Here is a 22,398-nt window from a genome sequence, read left to right as displayed (position 1 = left end):
GGCTGTTGTCACTTTTTCCTTCAATATTTTTTAGATGTTGCCCATGTAAGGGCTTGTTCTTCCAGCCATTTAATCTATTCTCAAACTGTTTTTTGTTGTATTCAGCTTTTATTTTGGTTGTTTTTAATATGTACTCTGTTTTCACAGCCTGAAGTAATTTTTCAGTACTTCTAATGATTTAACCATTCAGGCCTCTCTTTTCTTCTTCCACTACCTGATGTACTTGTAACAGTCCTCTTCCACCAATTTGCTATGGTAAATATAACCTGTCAACATCACTTTTCGAGGGTAAAAAGTAATGCATGTTCATTAGTTTTTGCGTTTTTCAATCCAATTTTTCTGAATCATTTTGAGTCTAACCTATTATTCCAGCTGGATATCTGATCACTGGTATCACCCATGTCTTTATGGCCTTGATTGTATTTCCACCACCACCACCACCACCATCATCATCGCCGTCATCATCATTATTATTCTCCACTTATGCTGTGTATACATATTCCAATCACTCTTTGATTATAGAAAAAAGAAAGGAAAAAGCACTTGTTAAAATGAGACAATTCCTTATCAAATTTGTAGAACAGAAGATCTGGTCATGACTAGACATGGGCACAAACAGAAAAAAAAGAACATGGTGTTTACATTGACGAACATGACCTGTTCATGAACATGTTCGTTGTTTGTTGTTCATGGGGGCCAGCAGGCTCTCCTGCAGCCATCAAGATCCCTACCACACCACTCCCAGAAACCCTACCAGAGCAGGCAGCAGGAAATGTACCAATAATAAATAATAGCTTAGCCACAGAGCCCCTCACCCCCCTGCTCTTTGCTTCCTTGTAACAAATTTGGAGCTCCAAACTTGAAAGGAAGACCTACCTATCAAGCTATATTGGGCTTCGATTGGGGTTTCCAGGGCAACCGCAGGAGTTCAGACAGAGTTCAGACAGTCCCTGCCTGAGTTGCCAAGGGAATTGATTGCAGGTGCCAGACTGTCTGGTTTGACCAACAGCAATGAATGAGGCTTGCAACAATCACCTGTTCGTTTAGAATGGGGCTTCACGAACACCTTGTTCGTGAACAGCCGATTGGGCTGTCCGTGGCTTTTTTTAGTTCGTATTGCTGTTCGTGTCCATTTCTAGTCATGACTATCACATTCAAAGCCCTGCATGGCCTAGACCCCTCATATCTGTGAAACTGCCTCTCTACCAAATGTCCCACCATGGCAGCTTTGCTCATCCGAACAGGGCCTTCTGCAGATACCAGTAGGATTGCCAGGTCCCCTGCACATGGAGGTATTGTGTGCACGTGCGGCAGCAGAAACACAAAAACACGCGCGCACACACACTGTTTTTGCAAAGGGGGAAACACTTGGGAGAAAGGCAGGAGCTTTCCCTCCCCCGGCGGCAGCTTTCCAAGCCCGCTTGAGCTCTCCTTGAGCCATTTCCCAGAGCTGCTGTGTGTCTACATGAGCCCAGTTGGCTCTGTGGCAAACTCATGAAGGAAGTAATGTTTAGAGTGACCCACTGTGTTAAAAATTATACCGAAAAGACAAATAAAAACAGGGATTTTGCCAAAGAGAATAGGTGGCACAAAACTGTCTTCTTGACCATGCACAAAAATGATAAGACATGAAAGAGCCAGTGTGGTATAGTGGTTAAGAGCAGCAGAACTCTAATCTGGATGAGCTGGGTTTGATTCTCCACTCCTCCACTTGAAGCCAGCTGGGTGACCTTGGGTCAGTCACAGCTCCCTCAGAGCTCTCTCATTCCCACCCACCTCAAAGGGTGATTGTTGTAGGGATAATAATAACACACTTTGTAAACTGCTCTGAGTGGGTGTTAAGTTGTCCTGAAGGGCGGTATATAAATCAAATGTTATTATTATTATTATTAACAAAGAAAAAGAGACATATTTGCGTATCCATCCAGTACAGACCTGAATAAATCAGTGCTCTGATTTACATTTAAGTTGCTTCATATTTTTCCAAATATTTCCCTTTCATTACAGGGTAACAGTGATGTCTGAATCCGCCTTACCTGGCAGCAATTAAATAATTGCTAAAATAAAATCATCCATTACTAACCTCTTGTAACTAATGATCCCTTCTTTCATTCCCGTTGACAGCAATATGTTTGAACAACCTGCCGAGAAAACCATCTTGAACCGGCATGCAATTAACATATGCTGCAGCGTCTCCTTATCACTTGGGGTGCCTGTTATCATTTGCCTCCTCATTAAACATCTAAGTTCCTTTTTGAAGTGCTCCCATTTAGACAGCATCTCACCATCATTTAATGGATTGAGACTAATTAATAATGGGTCACATTAAATCCCGTAATTGGCAAAATGCTCCAGATCACTTGAGACAAACCAAATGGGAAAGTGATCTTTGGTCTGTACCACTCCGTGCTCCAGATGGAGGGAGAGGGCTTGGAAATGGAAATGTGCCCCCATGTCACTACTTTAAAAAACTCTCCCTACTTATACAGAATTGCAGTGCAATTCTGGGCAGCGTTGGCCCAGTGTAAGCCCATTGATTTCAATGGACTGGAATAACTCTGCATAGGATTGTATTTTTAGTATGCTAGGGACTTTTTCCCTGACATGTTGCTTTTCTTCATGCAGGGAGTTGGGACAAAGAAGCTGCAGGAAGGAATGGAACAGAACTCACCCAGGACTTTTCCTAGTCCTTTAACAAGTGATATATATTTGGATGCTACAAATCCATTCTGCTGGCACTTTTCCACAGGTCAAGGAACCTTCCTCACATGCAAAGCCAGGCAGGAATCCAACAGGTGTAGCTTCCCCATCACTGCCTCTGAATGTCAGAAGACAGCGTTCTACTTCACCTGATGAATTTTTGGCCTGAAAGACAATTGTTAAAAGCATAAGAGGAATCCTTCAGGAAATAAAGCGACATCTGTAAAACGTTTATAAGTTGAACTTTTAAAAAATACGGCAAATTTCTCTCCATAGGAATAAGTCCAAAATTAATTCCAAAATGTTTGACAAGAAGCAGGGCACTTTTTTGTGTGTGATGGTACCCGCCACCAGTACTAAGTACTTTTTTTTTATGATACCTATGGTACGATAAAATAAAAGCAGACTCTCTGTTTCTGTATCATTATATTAGAAGAAGCCTCTTCACAATTTGGAAGAAATATAAGATGTATCTGGAAGATCAAATCCCCTCTTGGGTGGTCCCATATGAAGTAATAGACCCGAGAACTGTCGATAACGAACAGTAATGCTTAACCTACAAGGAGATAATACAAATACAACATTTAATGCCAAAAATAAAATCAGAAGAAGAATTGTCTCCTTGTTATAACTGGTTTCAATACAGACAGATTAGAGATCTTTACAAATCGGACTGTTCAAGAGGAGGAATAAGAATGGAAAACTCAGAATTGGAAGAAGTAATGCTACAAGAAGATAAGAAACAAATTTCAAAGATCTACAAGATACTTCTAAAATGGTATACTGAAGATGAAGTAGTGAAAGTACAGATGGTGAAGTGGGCAATAAATTTTCATAAAGAAATAGCAATGGAGGCATGGGAGCACTTGTGGAAGAATACAATTAAGATTACAACATGTACGAATATTAGAGAAAATGTATACAAGATGATATACAGATGGTACCTAACACCGAAGAAAATTGCGCTGGGGAACGCTAATATGTCAGATAAGTGCTGGAAATGTAAAAAGCACGAAGGATCATTATATCACATGTGGTGGACTTGTGAAGTAGCGAAGCAGTACTGGGGAGATATAATAGAAGTAATTAATGAGGTGTTACAAACCCAAATAAACAAGAACCCAGAACTGCTGCTACCAAACTTGGGAATGGAGAATGCAAAATAGTGCAAAATTGTTATTTTATATGACAGCTGCAGCAAGATTACTGTATGCGCAGAAATGGAAAATGCAAGAAGTACCTACTGTAGAGGACTGGATTTACAAATTGTTGTACATGGCAGAGATGGATAAAATGACAAGAAAACTCAAAGACCTGGATCCGGGACAGTATTTGGCGGACTGGGCGAAATTGAAACAATTTTTGGGAAAAAATGGGATGTGAAAGGGGAACTGTGGCAGTTTCAGAATTTTTAAAATAAGACATTTTAAACAGAAGAGAGAAGTGACTTTACCATTAAGAATTTATATCTATTTTAATCTAAGCTTGGATTATAATATAGTAGAAAAGGGGTGAAATTTAGAACTGATTTTGTAAAGAATAAGATAGGGAGGTTAGGATAAGTAATACCTTTTTTAGAGTATATGAATAAGGGAATAGTTAAATAAATATACTGATGGGGCATACTATATATACTATAATGTTAGTGGATCAGATTGTATATTATATAATGAATGTGTAGTACGGTGTTGTATGCCGTGCCACATTGGTGGCAGGGCACACAGTAGGGGTTTTAATACATATTATAATGACGATAGTATATTTGATAGAATATATGTTTAAAAGAAATAGAATATGTTTAAATTAAGACTTCTGTTATATATTATACTATATTATACTGGTCTGCTATATTGAGGGGTATAAGATCTATACTATATTGATAGTATAACTGATAGATGTATATTATACTGATAGAATATTTGATAGCATAATTGATAGAAGTATACTATATTGATAGGATATTTGATATATATGATAGAATACCTGGGCGGGGGGGAATTAGAATGTGCTTAGAGTAAGGGATTTATTAAGTAATAAGAGGGGTTAAGGGTTGGAAAACTGTTGGAAGTCGATAGAGAGGGGGGAGGAAAAGGGTGGGGGATAGGGTTAATTAGATATTGAGGGAAAGTATGTACTGAATTTGAAAAGTATACTCACCAATAAATTTTTTTTTAAAAAAAAACCAGTACTAAGTACTGAGTGGGCACCTTTTGTCAGGGCTCTTCCAGGTCCTAAAGGGGGAATGGGTGGAAATGGGTGCAACCTTATAAATGAGTAATGGCCCCTTTTGTTAACCCAAAATGGACTGACAAAAAGCGTTCTACAAAGCAGCAAAAATGTCAGCCTTGTGCCCCTAAACACAACCTCCTCCCCCTTTGTTGTGGCTGGAGGCAGGCTCAAAGGTTCCTGAAAGTGATATGATAGAGGCACCGTTTCCTGTGCACACACATTTCTTTTGCTCCCCGTCAACTCTGGCCAGAAAGACGGCATGAATGTGTACCTCTTTGAACCAAGAAGATACCACAATAACTCTGAGTTGTTTGTATGCACGCATTTTTCAGGCAATTGCACTTCTACTTGCCCGCCGACTGCCCCTTAAACAAAGCACCCTGTCTTCTGTCTCCTGGTGGCCGGCACATCCTCAAGGGAACCGGAGGGTGGCATAAAGAGGAAGTTGGAAGGGTGGATTTCTGCTACTCGAAGGAGTTTCTGACTGCTAGGAAAGGAGCCCGAAGCTTGCTGTCACTCAGCCCAGGGGGAGGGAGCTCAGCTGCAGGCATCTTAAGTTCCACCTCTGGCCCTGGTGGCATCAACCGCTATAGAGGAGGTGGCGTGTGGGTGTCTGGCTGAATGACAGGAGCAGCTGAGTCTAGCCACAAGCTTATAGCTCGAGCACAGCTCCTGAAGTGTCTTCTGACCGAACTAGCCTTTGGAGGGCACAAGACAGACGGAGGCCTCAGTCTGGAGGGCAGGTAAGGGGGTAACAGAGAGAGGGCAGGCCGGCACTACCTACGCATTGCAAGGCAAACCCAACTTAACTGCTGATCTTCAAGCATTCAGGTGCAATGCATTTTTCATACAACTCTTCTAATGTTGTGTTGGTTCTCTGAACTTAGCAAAGCAAGCAGAGGAAACGGTCCTTTGCCACTCCAACTCTGTTTGAGGGTTAAGATCCGGGTCCAATCACCCCTTAAAGACCAACCAGCCCCTATAGCTCTGCCTTTGTTCCACAGCTATTGGGGAAAGTTCACACCGATTTCTGTGCACCTAAAATCTTTCCGTTCATTTCTTCAGATAATGTTGTCGTTCAAAGCCAAAAAGCAGGCTGGGCTGGCTTTTTCTGATCAGTTGGCAACCTCTGTCTTTAGCTTTCTAAAAAAAAATCACCTGCTCTTTAGCTGCCAGAGCTTGAAAGGGCAAATACCCTGCAGCCCAGGACTCCTGAGTTTTCAATAGCTTCTCCTATTCCTGTGCTGTCATATTGAAAGAGACTGCATCTTGCCAACCCCCCCCCCTTTTGCATAGTTTTTAAAGCAATGCCTGAAATGATATTTGGCAACCCCCAGTAGGTGATGCAGTTTTGAGGGTAAAAATAAGCATGTGAATTAGGAAACCAGAATGTGGATGTATGCCGGTGAACATTTCTTGCCCTTGATAAACCAGGTGGCCCGGAAGCTTTTGCCCCATGGTAAGGAGAATTTTACTGTCCCTCTGCTTCGCAAAACTCGTGGTCAGGCGTGATACAATCCCCTTGCCTGTTTTACGGTTGGTGGGCTTATAAAGCAATTTCATGTACTCTGTCGTAAGTTATCAGTAAATTGTCCTCTGTATTCTTAGAAGGTGGGCTGCATTTTCTTGAGAAACGTTGTGTGAAACAGTGGATTGTTTATATAAGTATTCTTATTTACTTTTTAAATTATTAAATTATGCTTTTAAAATTATGCTTAAATTATGCCAAAGTGGCTTACATTGTTCTCCTCTGTTTTATCCTCACAATGATCCTGTGAGGTAGGTTAGGCTGAGAGGGTGACTGGCCCAAGATCGCCCAGCGAGCTTCTTTGGCAGAGTGGGGGGTTTCGAACCTGGGTCTCCCTATCAGCCTATCCGCTACACTGCATTGGCTCTAAAACATGTTAATGCCGCCTCTCCATGGAACTTAGGGCCCCCAAGGCAGTGACCATCAGAAACATTAATCATTTTAAAATAAATATACAAAAAAACCCAACCATTCAACAAAACACAAAAACAGGAAGGCGTGTCCGTGAGGGAATGCCAAGCAAAAGAGAAATGTGTCATTTTTGTGTCAAGAGACTGATTGCATAACTTTCAGAAAGATCCATTATGTGTCAATGAATTTGGAAGTCAGGTGGGTGGCAACCAGAAACGGGGCCTCTTCCGTGCTGGCACCCTGTTTATCGAATGTCTTCCCATTGATGGGATACCTGGCGCCATTGGGGCTCACTTTTAGGTGCCAGTCTGAACTTTTGCTCAGAACTTTTTTTGTGCTTCTGTTGGTAGTGTTTGAAGCTTCTGTTTCCTGTCTTGGCCTTGGTTCCCTTTTACTTTTTATTTAAATCCCTCATCAGGGATCCAAAGTGGCTTTTCTCATTGTTCCCCTGTCTTCCGCTTAATCCTCACCTCAACAAGCGTGTGAGGCTGTTAGGTTGTAACAGACCCCAAGAGTCACGTGACAGGCCTCCATGGTTGAGTGAGGGATTCGAACCCAGTCATCACAGATCCTAGCTCAACAGCCTATCCACTATATAACACAGGTGGACTCCAATTCACCTTTCTCCCCCAATGAGAATTCAAAGCAGCATTCATCGTTCTGCTCTCCTCCCTTTTATCTTTACAACAACCCTGAGAGGTAGGTTAAGGCTGAAAGGGTGTATGGTTGCATAGCAAACTTCCTTGGCAGAGTAGGACTTGAACCCGGGTCTCCCACATTCTAGTCCAACACTCTAGCCACTATGCCACACTGGGTGTTGTAATGTTAATTTACTGGCTGTTTTAATTTTTTAAAAATTAAGCCTTTCTATCTCAACTTAACTCCCTCATTTGGCAAACAAAATGGCATAGAAATGTTTTGAAGTAATATGACAGAAAGGGCATCTGTCCCTGAATGTTAATTAGGGAAGCATGGCGCTGTGGCTTGGTGGTATAGTCTACCGAACACCCAGGTTCAATCCCCAGCATCTCCAGTTAAAAGGATAAGGTGGAAGGTGATGTCAAAGACCTCTGCCGGAGACCCTGGAGTAGGGCAGCCAGCCTCCTGGTGCTGGCTGGAGATCTCCCAGAATGACAGCTGATGTCCAGGCCACAAAGATCAGATTCCCTAGAGAAAATGGCAACTTTGGAGGGTAGACTCTGTGGCATTATACCCTGTCAAGGTCTCCCCAAACCCCACCCTCTCCAGGCTCCACCCCCAAAATCTCCAGGAGTTTCACAACCTGGAGCTAGCAACCTATCAGAGTTTGGTAAAGGACCCTCTAGCTTGAGGATAGAATTTTGCCTCATGGGGGTGTGGCTTTCCACTCAAAAGGGGTGGGGCTTTGTAGGCAAGGGGTGGGGCTTGCATCTTGTGTGTGAAGAGTGCCCTCAAGTCATAGTTGACTTATAGCGACCCCTATCGGGGGTTTCAAGCCAAGAGACTAACAGAGGTGGTTTGCCATTGCCTACCTCTGCAGCCCTAGTCTTTGTCGGAGGCCTTCCATCTTAAGGTCCCCCAAACCATGACTCTGGTTGCCAAACTCCAGGTGGGGCCTGGATATCTCCTAGAATTACAACTGATGTCCAGGTGACAGAGATCAGTTCTCCCAGAAAAAAAGGCTGCTTTGAGGGTGGACTCTCTGACATGATATTGTCCCTCCCCTCCTCAAACACCGCCCTCCCCAGGTTCAACCCCCGACATCTCCAGAAGTTTGCCTATGTGTAAAACATCAGAGAAACTGTAACAATGCATAACTGTGGGGATGTCGTTTGTGAGTGACAGGAGGGCGCATGGCTCAGAGGAAGAGTACATGCCTTCTGTGGAGAAGGTCCCAAGTTCTATCCCCAGCATTTCCGGCTAAAGGGTCTTCTAACGGATGCTGGGAACCCCTTTCTGTGCTGAACAGTAACTTAAAACTATAGTGAGACCAATGGTGAGGGTCCTAATCCTAAGACTGCCAACCTCCAGGTGAAGCCTGGAGATCTCCTGAAAACAGTATCTAAAAGGCTTGGGTTCAAGTTCCCACTCTGCCACGGATGCTCACTGGGCAGCCCCGGGGCCAGTCACTCTCAAGCTGCCCCACCTCACAAGGTGGTTTGTTGTGAGAGTAAAAACTGAGAAGGGGAGAACAATGTTGTATGTTGCTTTGAGTTCTCCATTGCAGAGAAAGAACGAACGAAAGAACAAAAGAGCGAAAGAACGAAAGAACGAAAGAAAGATTACAATTACATTTTTCGTCAACGGGCTAACAGTAATTCAGCAGAGAGTCTTGAATGTTTGGGGTTGGGTTCTAGGACTGTGTAAGTGGGACTCTACTGGATAAACTGGGAGTTTCCTGTCTCCTGCAGCAACCATCTACCCCTCCCCACCCCAATATTGTGATCTTCTGTGTTGAAATGATCTGTAAGCTGCTCTGGACACCTTTGGCGAAGGCAGAGGCAAAGACATGATTTAAAGAGACAAACATAATATAACCAGCAACCGACCCATCTATATTCTTATACTTTTGAGAAACAAAACTATTCAACATGCAAACTGCGTTTCTATTTTTCTTTTCTTGTCTCTGTTTCATTCAAACAGCTTTCTGTTTCCTGGAACCTCGAACTTTCTGGCACGCAAGCTTCCTGCCCCAACCACACATTTACACACACCACCACTTCATTTTTACCCTTTTCAAAGATACTGGGGAGGGGCAGATGGAAAGGTGCCCCCCCGGGTACTGCAGCTTCTCCTTATCTCCCTCCAAATTTTAAAAAGGTAAGCCCTCTTCTGCACTGAATACAAGGCCTGTTCAGAGCTGAATCAGCATATCTGAGAGTCCAGCACAAATACAGACCGGTTGCTTGAACACACACAGTTAAAGGTTTATTTGGTTTGAAAATGAAATCTTGTCCTTCCTCCTTCCCTAGAGCATGCCTCAGACATTTCTGTCAGGCCCTTTACCAACACTGCCTTTTGTTTCTCACCTACAAACCCAGATTTTAAAGTGCCGTTTAGTATCCTAGTTCATAAGGCCCAAGCCAGACCTGAAGTGACAACTGATCTCCAGACAACAGAGATCACTTTCCCAGGATAACATGGCTGCTTTGGAGGCAGGATGGTGTAGTGGTAAGAGTGCTGGACTAGAATCTGGGAGAGCTAAATCTGAATGCCCATCCTGCCGTGGTGGGAAATTGGAGGGGGATATTGGGATAGTCTCCCCCTCCCCCCCCCCCCAATATTGTGATCTTCTGTGTCACTGGCCCAGGGTAGCATAAATAGTTCTCCACCTTCCATTTTATTTTCACAACAACCTTATAAGGTAGATTAGGCTGAGAGATAGTGACTTACTAAGATCTCCCAGTGAGCTTCTTGACCAACTGAGGATTTCAACACTAACCATTATACTACATCAATAGAAATTAAAAGCCAGCAGAAAACATATTATTTTTCAAAAGAAAAGAAAAACTGCAATTAGAAATTAAACCAGCAGTATAGCGTAAAATGACTAAGTGGTCAAAGAATTGAAACAAAGGACACATTGCTCTGTGTTCATAATCTTGCAAACCCTCATTTTGAAACATATTTTTCCTTCTAATGGAAGCAGTTAGCCATTCTCTGCCACTCCGTGTGAAAGTATTTTTCATATTAAAAAGGTGGGGCATATTTTAAACAGAGAGGAGGATGATAGGAAATTATGACTGTAAGGTGAAAAACGTTTTTTAAAAGCAAAGGGCAGATTCTAATGCAACTGCTCGACAGATTTACCAGAGGTTCATTTCTCTGTTTCTTGGTTGAAAACACATTCAGTTGAAGGGTTGCCAACTTTTTCCATTAGCCATACTCCTGTTTCTTCAACAGCTATCAACCATGCAGAAATCAAGCAAAAGAAGAGTTTCCTAGCAGGAAGGCCCAGTGATGGGGGGTGGGTGGAAATCACCTGGAGCCTTTCAGACTGACTGTTGTTAAAAGGCCTCGGAAAGGGGCCATTAAAAGTAGCTGGTTGCATAGTTCAGCTTTCAGATACACATGATCGTATGACGCAGAGATGGCACGAACTGAAATACGAACCAAAGTTTGTGATGAACCAAGCTGATTCGTGGTTCACGAACCGGTGGTTTGTCACAGCCCATTTCTGATGAACCACCATGAACATTAGGCTGGTTTGGTTCATTTTTTGGTTTGTCACTGCAGACAGCCTGGCACCGATCAATCAGTTTCCTAGGCAACAGGGGATGGACCTTCTGCTGGCCTGGAAGTGACAATTTGCTGATCTGGATGTGATGTTTTCACAAACCAAACGAACCAATTCGGGAACTGGGGCAAGTTCGTGAAATGCGATGAACCACGAACCGCACAGTTCGGTTATTTTTCTGGTTCATGCCCATCTCTAATATAAAGGCATTGTCACAGCCTCTAAGCCTAGCCCACCTCACAAGATTGTTGTGAAGGCAAAACAGAGGAGGGGAGAAATATGCGAGCTGCCCTGAACAACTTTAAGGAAGGTAGGTTAAAATGCAATAGAGTTACAGCCCCTGTTATCAGCTTTCTTTATTCATTTAGTACATTTGGATAGCTCAGGTGAGCCTGATCTTGTCAGGCCTCAAAAGCTAAGCAGGGTCCACCTTGGTTAGTAATTGGATGGGAGACCTCCAATGAAGACCAAGGTTGCAGAGGCAGGCAATGGCAAACCACCTCTGTTAGTCTCTTGCCATGAAAACCCCACCAGGGGTTGCCATAAGTCAACTATGACTTGAGGGCACTCTCCACCACCACATTTGTTATCCCACCCTTCTTCTAAGGAGCTCCAAGGGATATAAATCCTCTCTCCATTTTATCATCACAACAGCGCTGAGATTAGGTTACAATGAGAGACTGTGGTTAGTCCAGGGGCACCCAGCAAGCTTCTACTGCATAACGGAGATTCGAACCTGGATCTCTCAGATCTGAATCGGGCATACCAGCTCTTACACCATGTTCATGCTAGCACGTTCACATGCTTGCCTGAGGCTTTTCAATTTGCTATTTATGCTTTTTTTAAAATGTATTTTTATTTGGGCTTTGCAAACTTCCTTATGTTCTATTTTTAGTAGTAGAAATGCAAGATAGGCTGTCTTTCTGTCTGCCGTATGGACATTAAGAAACCCCTACAATAAAGGGGGCTTTTTAATCTGCGCATGATTCATCCACTTCTGTTTTTAATCTTCGCCTTTGCACCTGAGGAAATGTAAACATCATTTTCTCTGAAGTAAACAGGGAACTGTGGATGAGACATCCAGATGGAGGCTCCCCGACAGACTCTATAGGGAAGGGAGGGGCAGAGCTAAGCTCCATCTTCAAAATGGTAGAGCTAAACTCTGCAGTCCCCTCCCCTTTTTCTGCTCTTTAAAAGGCTCTTTTCATTACTTTACTAAGCCACGCTGTAAAGATATAGAAGAGCTGGGAAAAATGAAAAAGAAAACCATTGAAAAGGGTCTAAAGGGGACTGTAGGCCAGGGGTGGGTTGTGTTATGTAGGGTTTCCAGCTCTGGAATGGGAAATTCTTGGAGATTTAGGGGTGGAGCCTGGGAGGGCAGGGTTTCAGCTAGGTAGAATGCATAGTCTGTCCTACAAAGCAGCTATTTTCTCTAGGAGAATTGATCTCTGTGGCTGGAGATTAGTTGTTATTCCAAAAGATCTCCAGCTACCACCTGGAGGTTGGCAAATATAGAGTCGCCAACCTGTTGGTGGGTCCTAGTAAGGCTAAAAATCAACGTGTTCTGGAGGGTGGAAAACAGTCTTTCAGTTAGAAACAGGCCAGATCTTAGAGGAAAGAGAGTCTGGGTTTGTGGAGAGATAGAGCCTGCTGTTACTTTGGAGGGAGAAATTGAAGGAACAATAGGTAAGCTTGCAGATCTGAGATATCCTCCAAATGAATGTGTCTTTATCTGCAAAAAGAATTAACCAGGAAGGAGGACATGGACTGGTGCCAGGGCATTGTGAAAAATACTGAGGATGAAAGCAAACTGAGTAATATAATAATAATAACTGTGCTTATATACTGTTCCTCTAGACAGATTAGTGCCAAACTCACAGCGGTGAACAAAGTCAGTGTTATTATCATCGCCACAATCCAGGTGGGGAGCTGAGCTGAGAGGAGTGTCGTCTGCTGAACTCGTGGCAATAGTGGGAGTCAAACCAGCAGAGTGCTGATTCACAACCCAACCACTTACCCAAGGCCACCTGCTGAGCTCATGACAGGAGTGAGATTCGAACTAGCAGATAGACATGGGCACAAACGGGAAAAAAAACCAGAAAGCCCTGTTCGTCGTTCGTTGCCATCCACGAACAACGAACATGGATGAACATGAACTGTTCCTGGACATGTTCGTTGTTCATTGTTCATGGAGGCCAGAACCCCACCCCCAACACCCCCACTTAGCCCCCCTCCCCTCAAACCCTTTAAACTATCAGCCGGCAGGCAGCAGGGGGGAATCCTGCCCTGTCCTGGCAAAAACAGCAGTGTCTGCTGGCAGCTAGTTTGAGGGGTTACAAAAGTGACCTTCCCAGTGTCCAATACCCATCAAATTTGCAGGGGACATAGTCCTCACTGTCCTCTGAAGACCCCCCCCCCAAGTTTCAGAGACATTGCACCCCGGGAAAGGCATGATCCCTGGGTCTCCCCGTTGGCTGTCATTTTTTCTTCACAGTGGCAAAAACGGGACTCTCTGCTGGAAATACTTTGAAGGGTTAAAGCCAGAAGGAAAGCCAGAAGGAGTTCAGACAGAGTTCAGTCCCTCCCTGCCTCCGGTTGCCAAGGGGATTGATTGCAGGTGCCAGACTGTCTGGCTTGACAAACGGCTGCCAAAGGCAACGAACGAGGCTTGCAACAACCACCTGTTCGTTTAGGATGGCGCCTCATGAACAGCTTGTTCGAGAACAGCAGATTAGGCTGTTCGTGGGTTTTATCTGTTTGTAATGCTGTTCATGCCCATGTCAACCAGCAGAGTGCTGATTCGCAGCCCAACCACTTACCCAAGGCCACCTGCTGAGCTCATGGCAGGAGTGAGATTCATACCAGCAGAGTGCTGATTCGCAGCCCAACCACTTACCCAAGGCCACCTGCTGAGCTCATGGCAGAAGTGAGATTCATACCAGCAGAGTGCTGATTCACAGCCCAACCACTTACCCAAGGCCACCTGCTGAGCTCATGGCAGGAGTGAGATTCGTACTAGCAGAGTGCTGACTCGCAATTCAACCACTTAACCACTATTCTGCCCATAAAATCTTTTTTCTAAGGGGTTCCAAAGGTAGCCTGATGTTATCCTCCCAGAACCCCTACATGCTAAAGGCCAGAAGATGCCAAGGGTGAAAGCCAATGGAATAAAATCAAACAATACTTAAACCCATAAAGTTGTCTTCTACTGAGCCAGATGTTTGATCTATCTGTAGCCACTATAGCACAGTGGTTGAGTGGTTCAGCTGCAAATCAGCACTCTACTGGTTTGAATCCCGCTACTGCCATGAGCTCAGTAGGTGGCCTTGGATCAGCCACTCCTCTCAGCCCCAGCTCCCCAGCTGTATTGTGGGGATAATAATAACACTAACTTTTTTACTGCTCTGGGTAAGGCTCTAATCTGTCTAGAAGAGCGGTATATAAGTGCAGTTATTATTACCTATCACAGCAGTCCGTCTACATCTGTCATCAATGTCTACATCTCCCATCAATGTCCTTCATATCACCTTTAAGTGGGAATGCCAGGAACTGAAACTGTGACCTCCTGGCATGCAGTTGCTTTGCCACTAAGTTACAGCCCCTCCCCTCGCTGCTGTCTCACAACAAAGCAAGCATCTTTATGAGCCCCCTTCATAAGGGCTTGTCTCATGACTCCTTGAAATCTGCCTAAATCCACCTAACAGCAGTTTGAGACATGCACAAACATCAGCCTATTCCCTTGTAGATTCCCAGGCCAACCATCAGGCAGGACAATCAAGCTCTTTCTCTTCCTGAGCAAATCAGCAAAGGAAGGGCCATCTCGTTTGTGGTGAAGCAATTGTTGACTTTCTACAGCTATCACAAGTTCCAAAAAGCCAAGGGTTAAACACACTGGCTCCTAGACTGTCAACGGGAGACAGCTTCCAGCTCTAAGGGCTGCCTTCACTCCCAAGCTGCTGTACCAGGGCAACGAGACCACGGTCAAGCGTCACATCTACCAGGCCACGTATGAATCCCTTCCCCCTCTTCTCTTTCTCTAGCCACCTCTTTCCAAGCCACAAGCTCAAGTCTCCATCCGAATCTCTGGTTTCCAATATCCTCCCAAGCTCTCTTTCATTTTCTCTCTTCCTTCTAAATAAGTGTCACCCTTTTCAGAACTTCAGTTCCCACAAAGGTTCTCCCCGCCACCCATGTTTTTACTCTATCTTTTCTAAAGTTGCCAATTCCAGGTTGGGAAATTCCTGGAGATTTGGAGTGGAGCCTGGAGAGGGTGGAGTTTGGGGAGGGGAGGAACCTCGGCAGGGTAGAATGTCCTACAGTCCATCCTCCAAAGCAGCCATTTTCTCCAGGTGATCTGATCATGTAGTCTGGAGATCACTTCTAATTGCTGGTGATCTCCAGATCCCATCCGAAGGCTGGCAACCTTAGCTATGTTAATATGTCTTTTTATTCCCTTCCATTCCATGCTAAAATCTCCCCCACCGAAGATCTCAGCCTATTCCCCCGCCCCTTCACTGAAAATTCACCTGTTATTCAAGATTGGGAACCTCAGGTGCAGGATGTGTTTCGTAAATTTCTCATGTAACTGCAAAATGTTCATTTATGGCGGTCTTAAACTGGTGATATTGCAAATTTTGCTATTCATGCTGGGAGTTATAGTAGCCAGTTCCAGCTTGGGAAATTCCTGGAGACTTGGTGGCAGTGCCTGAGCAGAGCAAAGTTTGGGAAGGGGAGAGAACTCAATGTGGATGTTGCATGTCCTGTGATGTCACATCCAGGTCAACAATCAGTTCTTCCAACTCCACATTCAGGCTAACTGTCCAAATGCTTCTTCCCCTTCCTTAGGCATTTGTCCACAAACAGATATTTTTAATAACAACAAAAACATTCGATTTATATACTGCCGTTCAGGACAACTTAATGCCACAAGTCCCTGCCTCCCTTTTCACAAGGCAATTGGTTGTGCAAGAGTTTCCCCCTGTAACATTGTAAAGAGTCCAGTAGCATCTTTAAGACTAACCAACTTTATTGACGAAGAGATCTGTGGTTCTTGAAAGCTTATGCTTAAATAAAGTTGATTAGTCTTAGAGGTGCTACTGGACTCTACTGTTTTGCAACTACAGAAAACATGGCTAACTCCTCTGGACCCCTGTAACATTGTACCTCTTTGGCAAGTTTTCCCAAGTGCGTGAAACAATTGTGTTTTTTGAATAGATGGGTTGAGAATGGAGCTGGGTTATTTTCTCACCAGTTCTTTGAACAGGTCTAAGTGAGCCATGTAGAATACTAATGAGGTAATGTTAGATGCTGGGCATGCAATTTAATCCTTTTGGTTCTCAGTCTACGCATGTTTTAATTAGGGGATGGAGAAGTTATTTCCTGGACTCATTTCTTTCCTAGGCTACTGGAAGCTGTTGGCATGAATGGTGTGCTTAATTTCTGAAAAAGAGCAAAGATTCTGGATTGTGTCTAGAAAAATGCTCTGCCTCTGATCTATAAGCCCTTCCTCCAATATGTTTGGATTGTGTTGTTAGTGGTAGATAAAATGGAATCCACATAATATGAAATGCATGTGCTGTTAAAGTCTGTCTATCAAGGCAGCCTGTAACAACAGTAAATAATATTAAAAGTTTACATGAGAGTATAAAATATTTATAAGCTTGAGGCCCACTGGATTTTCCAAATTGTCCTTTCCTCCCAATTTCTGGCTGATGGAGCAAGAGTTTGATACGGTGTAAGGCAAGTTTCAGTGCAATCCTAAACAGAGTTACTCCAGTCTAAGCCCATTGATTTCACACCGTTTGTGTGTTAATGTATTTATTTATTGTTTGTTTATTTATGTCATTTATAATCCGCCTTTCTCACTGATACTCAAGGCGGATTACTAACACAGTTAGTATCAAGGACACTTCAATAAATAATGCCATAGGATAAATAAATGCAAGTTTTCAAAGACACAGCATTAGCAAAAATTTGATACAAAATTGAAGAAATGCCAAAACATAAGCAATAAGCAAAATTGAAGAAATGCCAAAACATAAGCAATTCTAGGACTGACGTTAGACAACACGTTACTAAGTACCTGGGGATGCTCAAGTGAATCTCATTTCATGTGTCCCCCCCCTCCAACTTTCCATGTGCTCGCTGGCACAGTCACACTTCAATTTGCTCCACGTGAATACATTCAAGCATTTGATATCAGTTCCTCCACAACTGCTAAAAGGATCCTAGTTTCCCCCACCTCCATTAACTGAAATGTAGATCTTGAGACTTTCTCACACCTCAAAGAAATGCAAATTGGCAAGTCAAAGGAGCCCACAGTACTTGATCTCACAGCGAAAACAGAGCATTTCCCAACCTGTGGGCCGTAATACCAGTGAAAGTGGGCCCCAGATTTTTGTAGTTTTTTATATTGCTGCATGCTATTTTTTTAAGTTGGTCACCATACCAAGAAATTTGGACTTGTAGGTCACCATACCAAAAAGGCTGGGAACCGCTGGTCTAATCCCCTTTAAAGCCAACCAAAATTAATAGACAGGCATTAATGGCTACATCCCATGGCAGTGAATTCCACAAGTTAGTTACTCTTTGAGTAAAGAGACCCTTCTTTTTGACACTCAAACATCCACTGCCCATCACTTTCAAGGGGCAGATTCTCTAATGCTACACGGGAGGAAGAAAGAATTCTCTCTATCCACTGTCTACATCCCATGCATAATTTTATAAATTATCATGTTTTCTCTTCAATTTCAAAAGTTTGCAGAAGTGTGGCCTGACTGCAACTGCTGCAAGCATCGTGGGATTATACAGGAAAGGGTGCATCGCAAGCTGTCTGCAGCTGCATTGCACACAGATAATTCAGCAGTTCTCTTGACAGCGGGGTGGTGTGCTTACCAGCTGAGTATTAGGAGACAGCAGTATCTGCTTCTCCTGAATCAGCAGTGCAGGGGAATTCTCTGGGTTGCAATCTGGCAACCCTAACCACAGCTATTGTGTCTTCTCATTAAACCTCTGTGGTTCTTGCTGTTCATGTGCAACATACTGTCATTTGTGATGGTGTCTGATAAACCTCTAGAAGCACACCTGACTAGTAACCGATGGAATCCCAGGTTGACTTGAGCAGACAGCCAGTAGCAGTTGGGCAATTAGACCAGGCTTCTAGTCTACACTGTTCCATGGGTGAATTTGACCTAGTTACAGTCCTTGATCATAACCAACCTCTCAAGGTTGTTGCAAAGACAAAGGGAGGGGAGAGCTTCTTGAAGGAAGGGGAGCATAAAAAACTGATAATCATAATTATGCTTGGGAAATTTTGTTTTCCAAGAAACAAAATAAATTGAACATTAGACACACACACCCGGACACTCACTCACTCACTCACTCACTCACACACACACACACACACACACACACACACAAGGAAATCCTGTTGCATTCCTAATCAAGAAGTACAAAAAGCCCTCAGGAATATACAATAGCCACAAATATCACAATTTCATATATTTAAAGTGCTGAAGTGCTCAGTGCAAACCATTCCATCCTACAAATTATCTTATTTCATGTACACCAAATATCAGCGGTGGTAAAAAGTCGCAGAGTTCCTACAGACAATGCATATAATGAGATGCTTGGAAGCAGAAACTTAACAGTCCATAATGATGCAAAATTTTGCCACAAGTATGTGGTTTCCAAGTTGTAGAAGTTGTAGAAGTCTTCTCATGAATAATGTACACTGCCTACGGGGTTCGCAGGCATGTAAGGGGTCCAGTCCCGTTTCGCACCAAAGGCTTCTTCACAGGCAAAACATAGCGAGCATAACAAGCAGTCTCATTCGACCATTGCAATTACTTCTGGACAATCTAGCGTCCTATTTATATGGTCACAATAGCAACAGAACAAAGGGTCTCAGTCTGTCTCTCTCTCCCCTCCCTTCTGACACTTTGAATTATTATTATTATTATTATTATTTTGATTTTGATTTTGATTTTGATTTTGATTTTGATTTTGATTTTGATTTTGATTTTGATTTTGATTTATAAACCGCCCATCCTCAAGGGCTCTGGGCAGTTAAAATCAATAATAACAAGAAAACAATAATTCTAAAATCAACATACAATAAGCAATAATAAAATAAATTAACCAAGTACATTAAAGTGCAATGGTGGGGATAAGCCCCTCCCCCAAAGGTGGGAGGCCGACATGGCACCACCCCGTTCAACCACCGAACGCCTGGCGGAACAGCTCTGTCTTACAAGCCCGGCGGAACAATAATATGTCCCGCTGGGCCTGGGTCTCCATTGACAGAGCGTTCCACCAGGATGGGGCCAGGACTGAAAAGGCCCTGGCCTTGGTTGAAGCGAGATGGGCTTCCTTAGGGCCAGAGACCACCAGTAAACATTTATCCACTGATCGAAGCGGTTGTGCTTAGGTTGTGTCCCAAGTAACAGGTGCCCTGTGATATGTTTCCAGGGCACTTGTGGAGAAATAAAAGGAAAGGAATATCTCCTCAATGGAAGGGACTAGAGAGTTGCTTTTTAAAAAAATGAAAGCTGGGAATTCAGAGAACATGCTGCATCTTTTATTACAACGTTAGGGTGATCTATTGATGTGAAACTGATGTGAAACTGAAAAAAGGTAAGTCTCTGCCCTTTCTATTGCAGAGATGTGCTTTTTCCTTTAAGGGAGAGGCTAGAGACTTACTTTTTTAAAATGAAAGCTGGAAATTCAGAGAACCTGCTGCACCTATTCTTACAATCAGGGCTTTTTTTCAGTGGGATTGCAGGAACAGAGTTCCGGCACCTCTTAAAAATGGTCACATGGCCAGTGGCCCCACCCCCTGATCTCCAGACAGAGGGGAGCTTAGATTGCCCTCCGCACCACCAAGCGGCACGGAGGGCAATCTAAACTCCCCTCTGTCTGGAGATCAGGTGGCGGGGCCACCGGCCATGTGACCATTTTTGCTGAGGGAAATTTAAACTTTAAAAAACTCCCCCCCCCTGTTCCAGCTGACCCAAAGTGAGGTCATTGTGCAGTCTTGAGTTCTACCACTGAGTTCCACCACCTCATTCCCCAGAAAAAAAGCCCTGCTTACAATGGTAGATCAATCTATCAATAGGAAATTAATTATTTTAAAAGATCAAATCAAAACCAGGAAGGGGGTGGGGGAAGAAGGACGGGGTGTGGTCTGACAATAATGAATGTATTGTCCAGTCATCAAAAACTGGGTGAGACAAACAAAATCAAAAGAAACATTATGCACAAGGAGAAATTGATTTAAAATTGACTTCCAGAAAAAAATCGAGGTAAAAGTGGTCTTAAAGAACTGGGGGGGGAAATGAGAGAAAACCAAAAAACTCAAAAACTAAAGGCAAAAAAATGCATGCTGAACTGGAAGCAGTGGGGGGCCAGAACCAAAGGTGGGGGGCGGGGGGTGGGATGTGCTGAAAAGCTCAGAGTCATCACTCATGACTAGTTTGGAAGGGGATTTGTCTTTGGGCCGGTGAAATTTCTTGCCACTTTGGCCTTTGTTTATAAAACATTCAACGTTCTCCCATTAGAATTGAGGTGAAGCATTAACTTTCAAGTGCTTGAACTCTTCTAGCTTAGGCAGCTCATGTTTTTAACCTTGCGTAGAGTTAGGGCAGGAAATGCCCCTCTGACTCAGTGGTTTTCTGTTTGTGGCAGCAAAAACATCACCTGTGTCCCTTTTGTTACTGTACAAAGCGATACCACAGAAATTACAATAAACCACCCTCTTTTCAAGGCACAGACAAGCGGCTGCTTCTGGGAGAGCAGGCAACCTTAAAGAAGGGGAGAAGAAGTAGTTGAGGCTGCCGAGACTTCGGGAAGTGGGGGGGGTCAGTTTGCCAACTCACTCGAAAACCCCAGCGTGGCTCACTCCTTTCACTTTGGTCTGCCGATAGAGGCAGGTGATGCGCTTCACAGCGTAGAGATAAGGGGCGTGAGGTGTTCATATCCGTAGATCGATGTGTGGTTAAAGACGCAGCACAGAGACTAGTTGAAAAGTTAGCACCCTAGAAGTGGGGCCTGGATTTTGCATAAATGCTCAGCTGTTTGTGGGGATGTGAGGACCACAAGCAATGACAAGCCTACATAAGACACAGCTCAAAGTGTCTGCAAAATCCTGAAGAGAAGGCCGATTCAGGGCAATATACGTCGCAGGAAAGCTAAGCTGAAGGTATCCTTTCGAAAGAGGGATCCCGTTCCTCCAGAGGGGGCAGGGAATCTCCTGCTTTTACCCTCCGCACCCCATCACCACTTACCTAGATGGGGGGGGGAGGTCCGGAAATGGGCCTCCCAGTCATGTTCCTAGGATGGTGCAATGATGTCACTTCCTGGGAGTGATGTCATCACGCCACCCCAAGAGCTCGCCCGTGCTTTGCAGCGGGCCAGTTTGGACCCCAAGTGGGCCAAAAATCAGGCCCGCATGTGTGTGCCCTCGCTGGCACAAGGAGCATGATGGGAGCGGCGAAAAGGTAAGCACCAGGTTCCCCCCCCCCCTCTCACCGGGAGGGTAAGGAGATCGGGCAACTCTGTTTCGAGATGACTTTATGGATTTTGGGCTTTCTCTGTTACAAACTAAACTACATTTCAACATTCTTAATTGATGGGGCTGCCAACTCCAGTTGGAGAGTAGCACCTTAAAGACCAACTAGATTTCCAGGGTATGAGCTTTCAAGAATCAGAGCTCCTTTCCTGACGAAGGGAGCTCCGCTTCTCAAAAGCTCGTACCCAGGAAATCTAGTTAGTTGTTAAGGTGCCACTGGACCCAAATCTTGCTCTTCTATTACAGACAGGGCTCATTTTGAGGGGGAACGTGCAGGAACGCAGTTCCGTCAGTTCCCCAAAGAGGTCACATGACAGGTAGCCCCACCCACCTGACTCTCAGCCATTTTGGGCCCGTTTCAGCCTGGATTGGGGCCGAAACAGCCCGGATCGGGCGTCTGATGGGTGGTGGATCACTCTCCCGCTCAGCAGCGGCCCGATCCCAACCATTTTGGGCCCCTTTTTGGCCATTTTCATCCCCTTTTTCCCATTTTGGGCCCTGAATGGCCAGGATTGGGTCCAAAACAGCAAGGATAGGTGACATCAGGGGTTGGTATATGCAAATCGGTTATGCTAATGACACACTTCTGGTGCTGGCAAGGGGTGTGGCATATGCTAATGAGTTATGCTAATGAGTTCCTCCAGCTCTTTTTCTATGAAATGACCCCTGATTACAGACCAACACGGCTACCCACCTGAAACCAACTCCAGTTGGGAAATTCCTAGAGATTTGAAGGTGGACCCTGGG

At 44.1% G+C, this 22,398-nt stretch overlaps 1 protein-coding gene across 1 annotated transcript in view; it reads left to right on the top strand.

Annotated features, from left to right (window-relative positions):
- The first annotated feature begins 5,568 nt into the window (after window positions 1–5,568).
- Window positions 5,569–22,398, top strand: part of PRKCQ (protein kinase C theta) — a 72,792-nt gene continuing 55,962 nt past the window's right edge. Inside the window, exon 1 of the mRNA XM_054989193.1 lies at window positions 5,569–5,672. The gene's annotated coding sequence lies outside the window, so the exon portion shown is untranslated. The remainder of the gene's footprint in view (window positions 5,673–22,398) is intronic.

Source organism: Eublepharis macularius, chromosome 9 (assembly GCF_028583425.1).
Source record: "Eublepharis macularius isolate TG4126 chromosome 9, MPM_Emac_v1.0, whole genome shotgun sequence".
In the NCBI taxonomy this organism is placed as follows: domain Eukaryota; kingdom Metazoa; phylum Chordata; class Lepidosauria; order Squamata; family Eublepharidae; genus Eublepharis; species Eublepharis macularius.
This window is presented reverse-complemented; position numbering and strand designations above follow the sequence as displayed.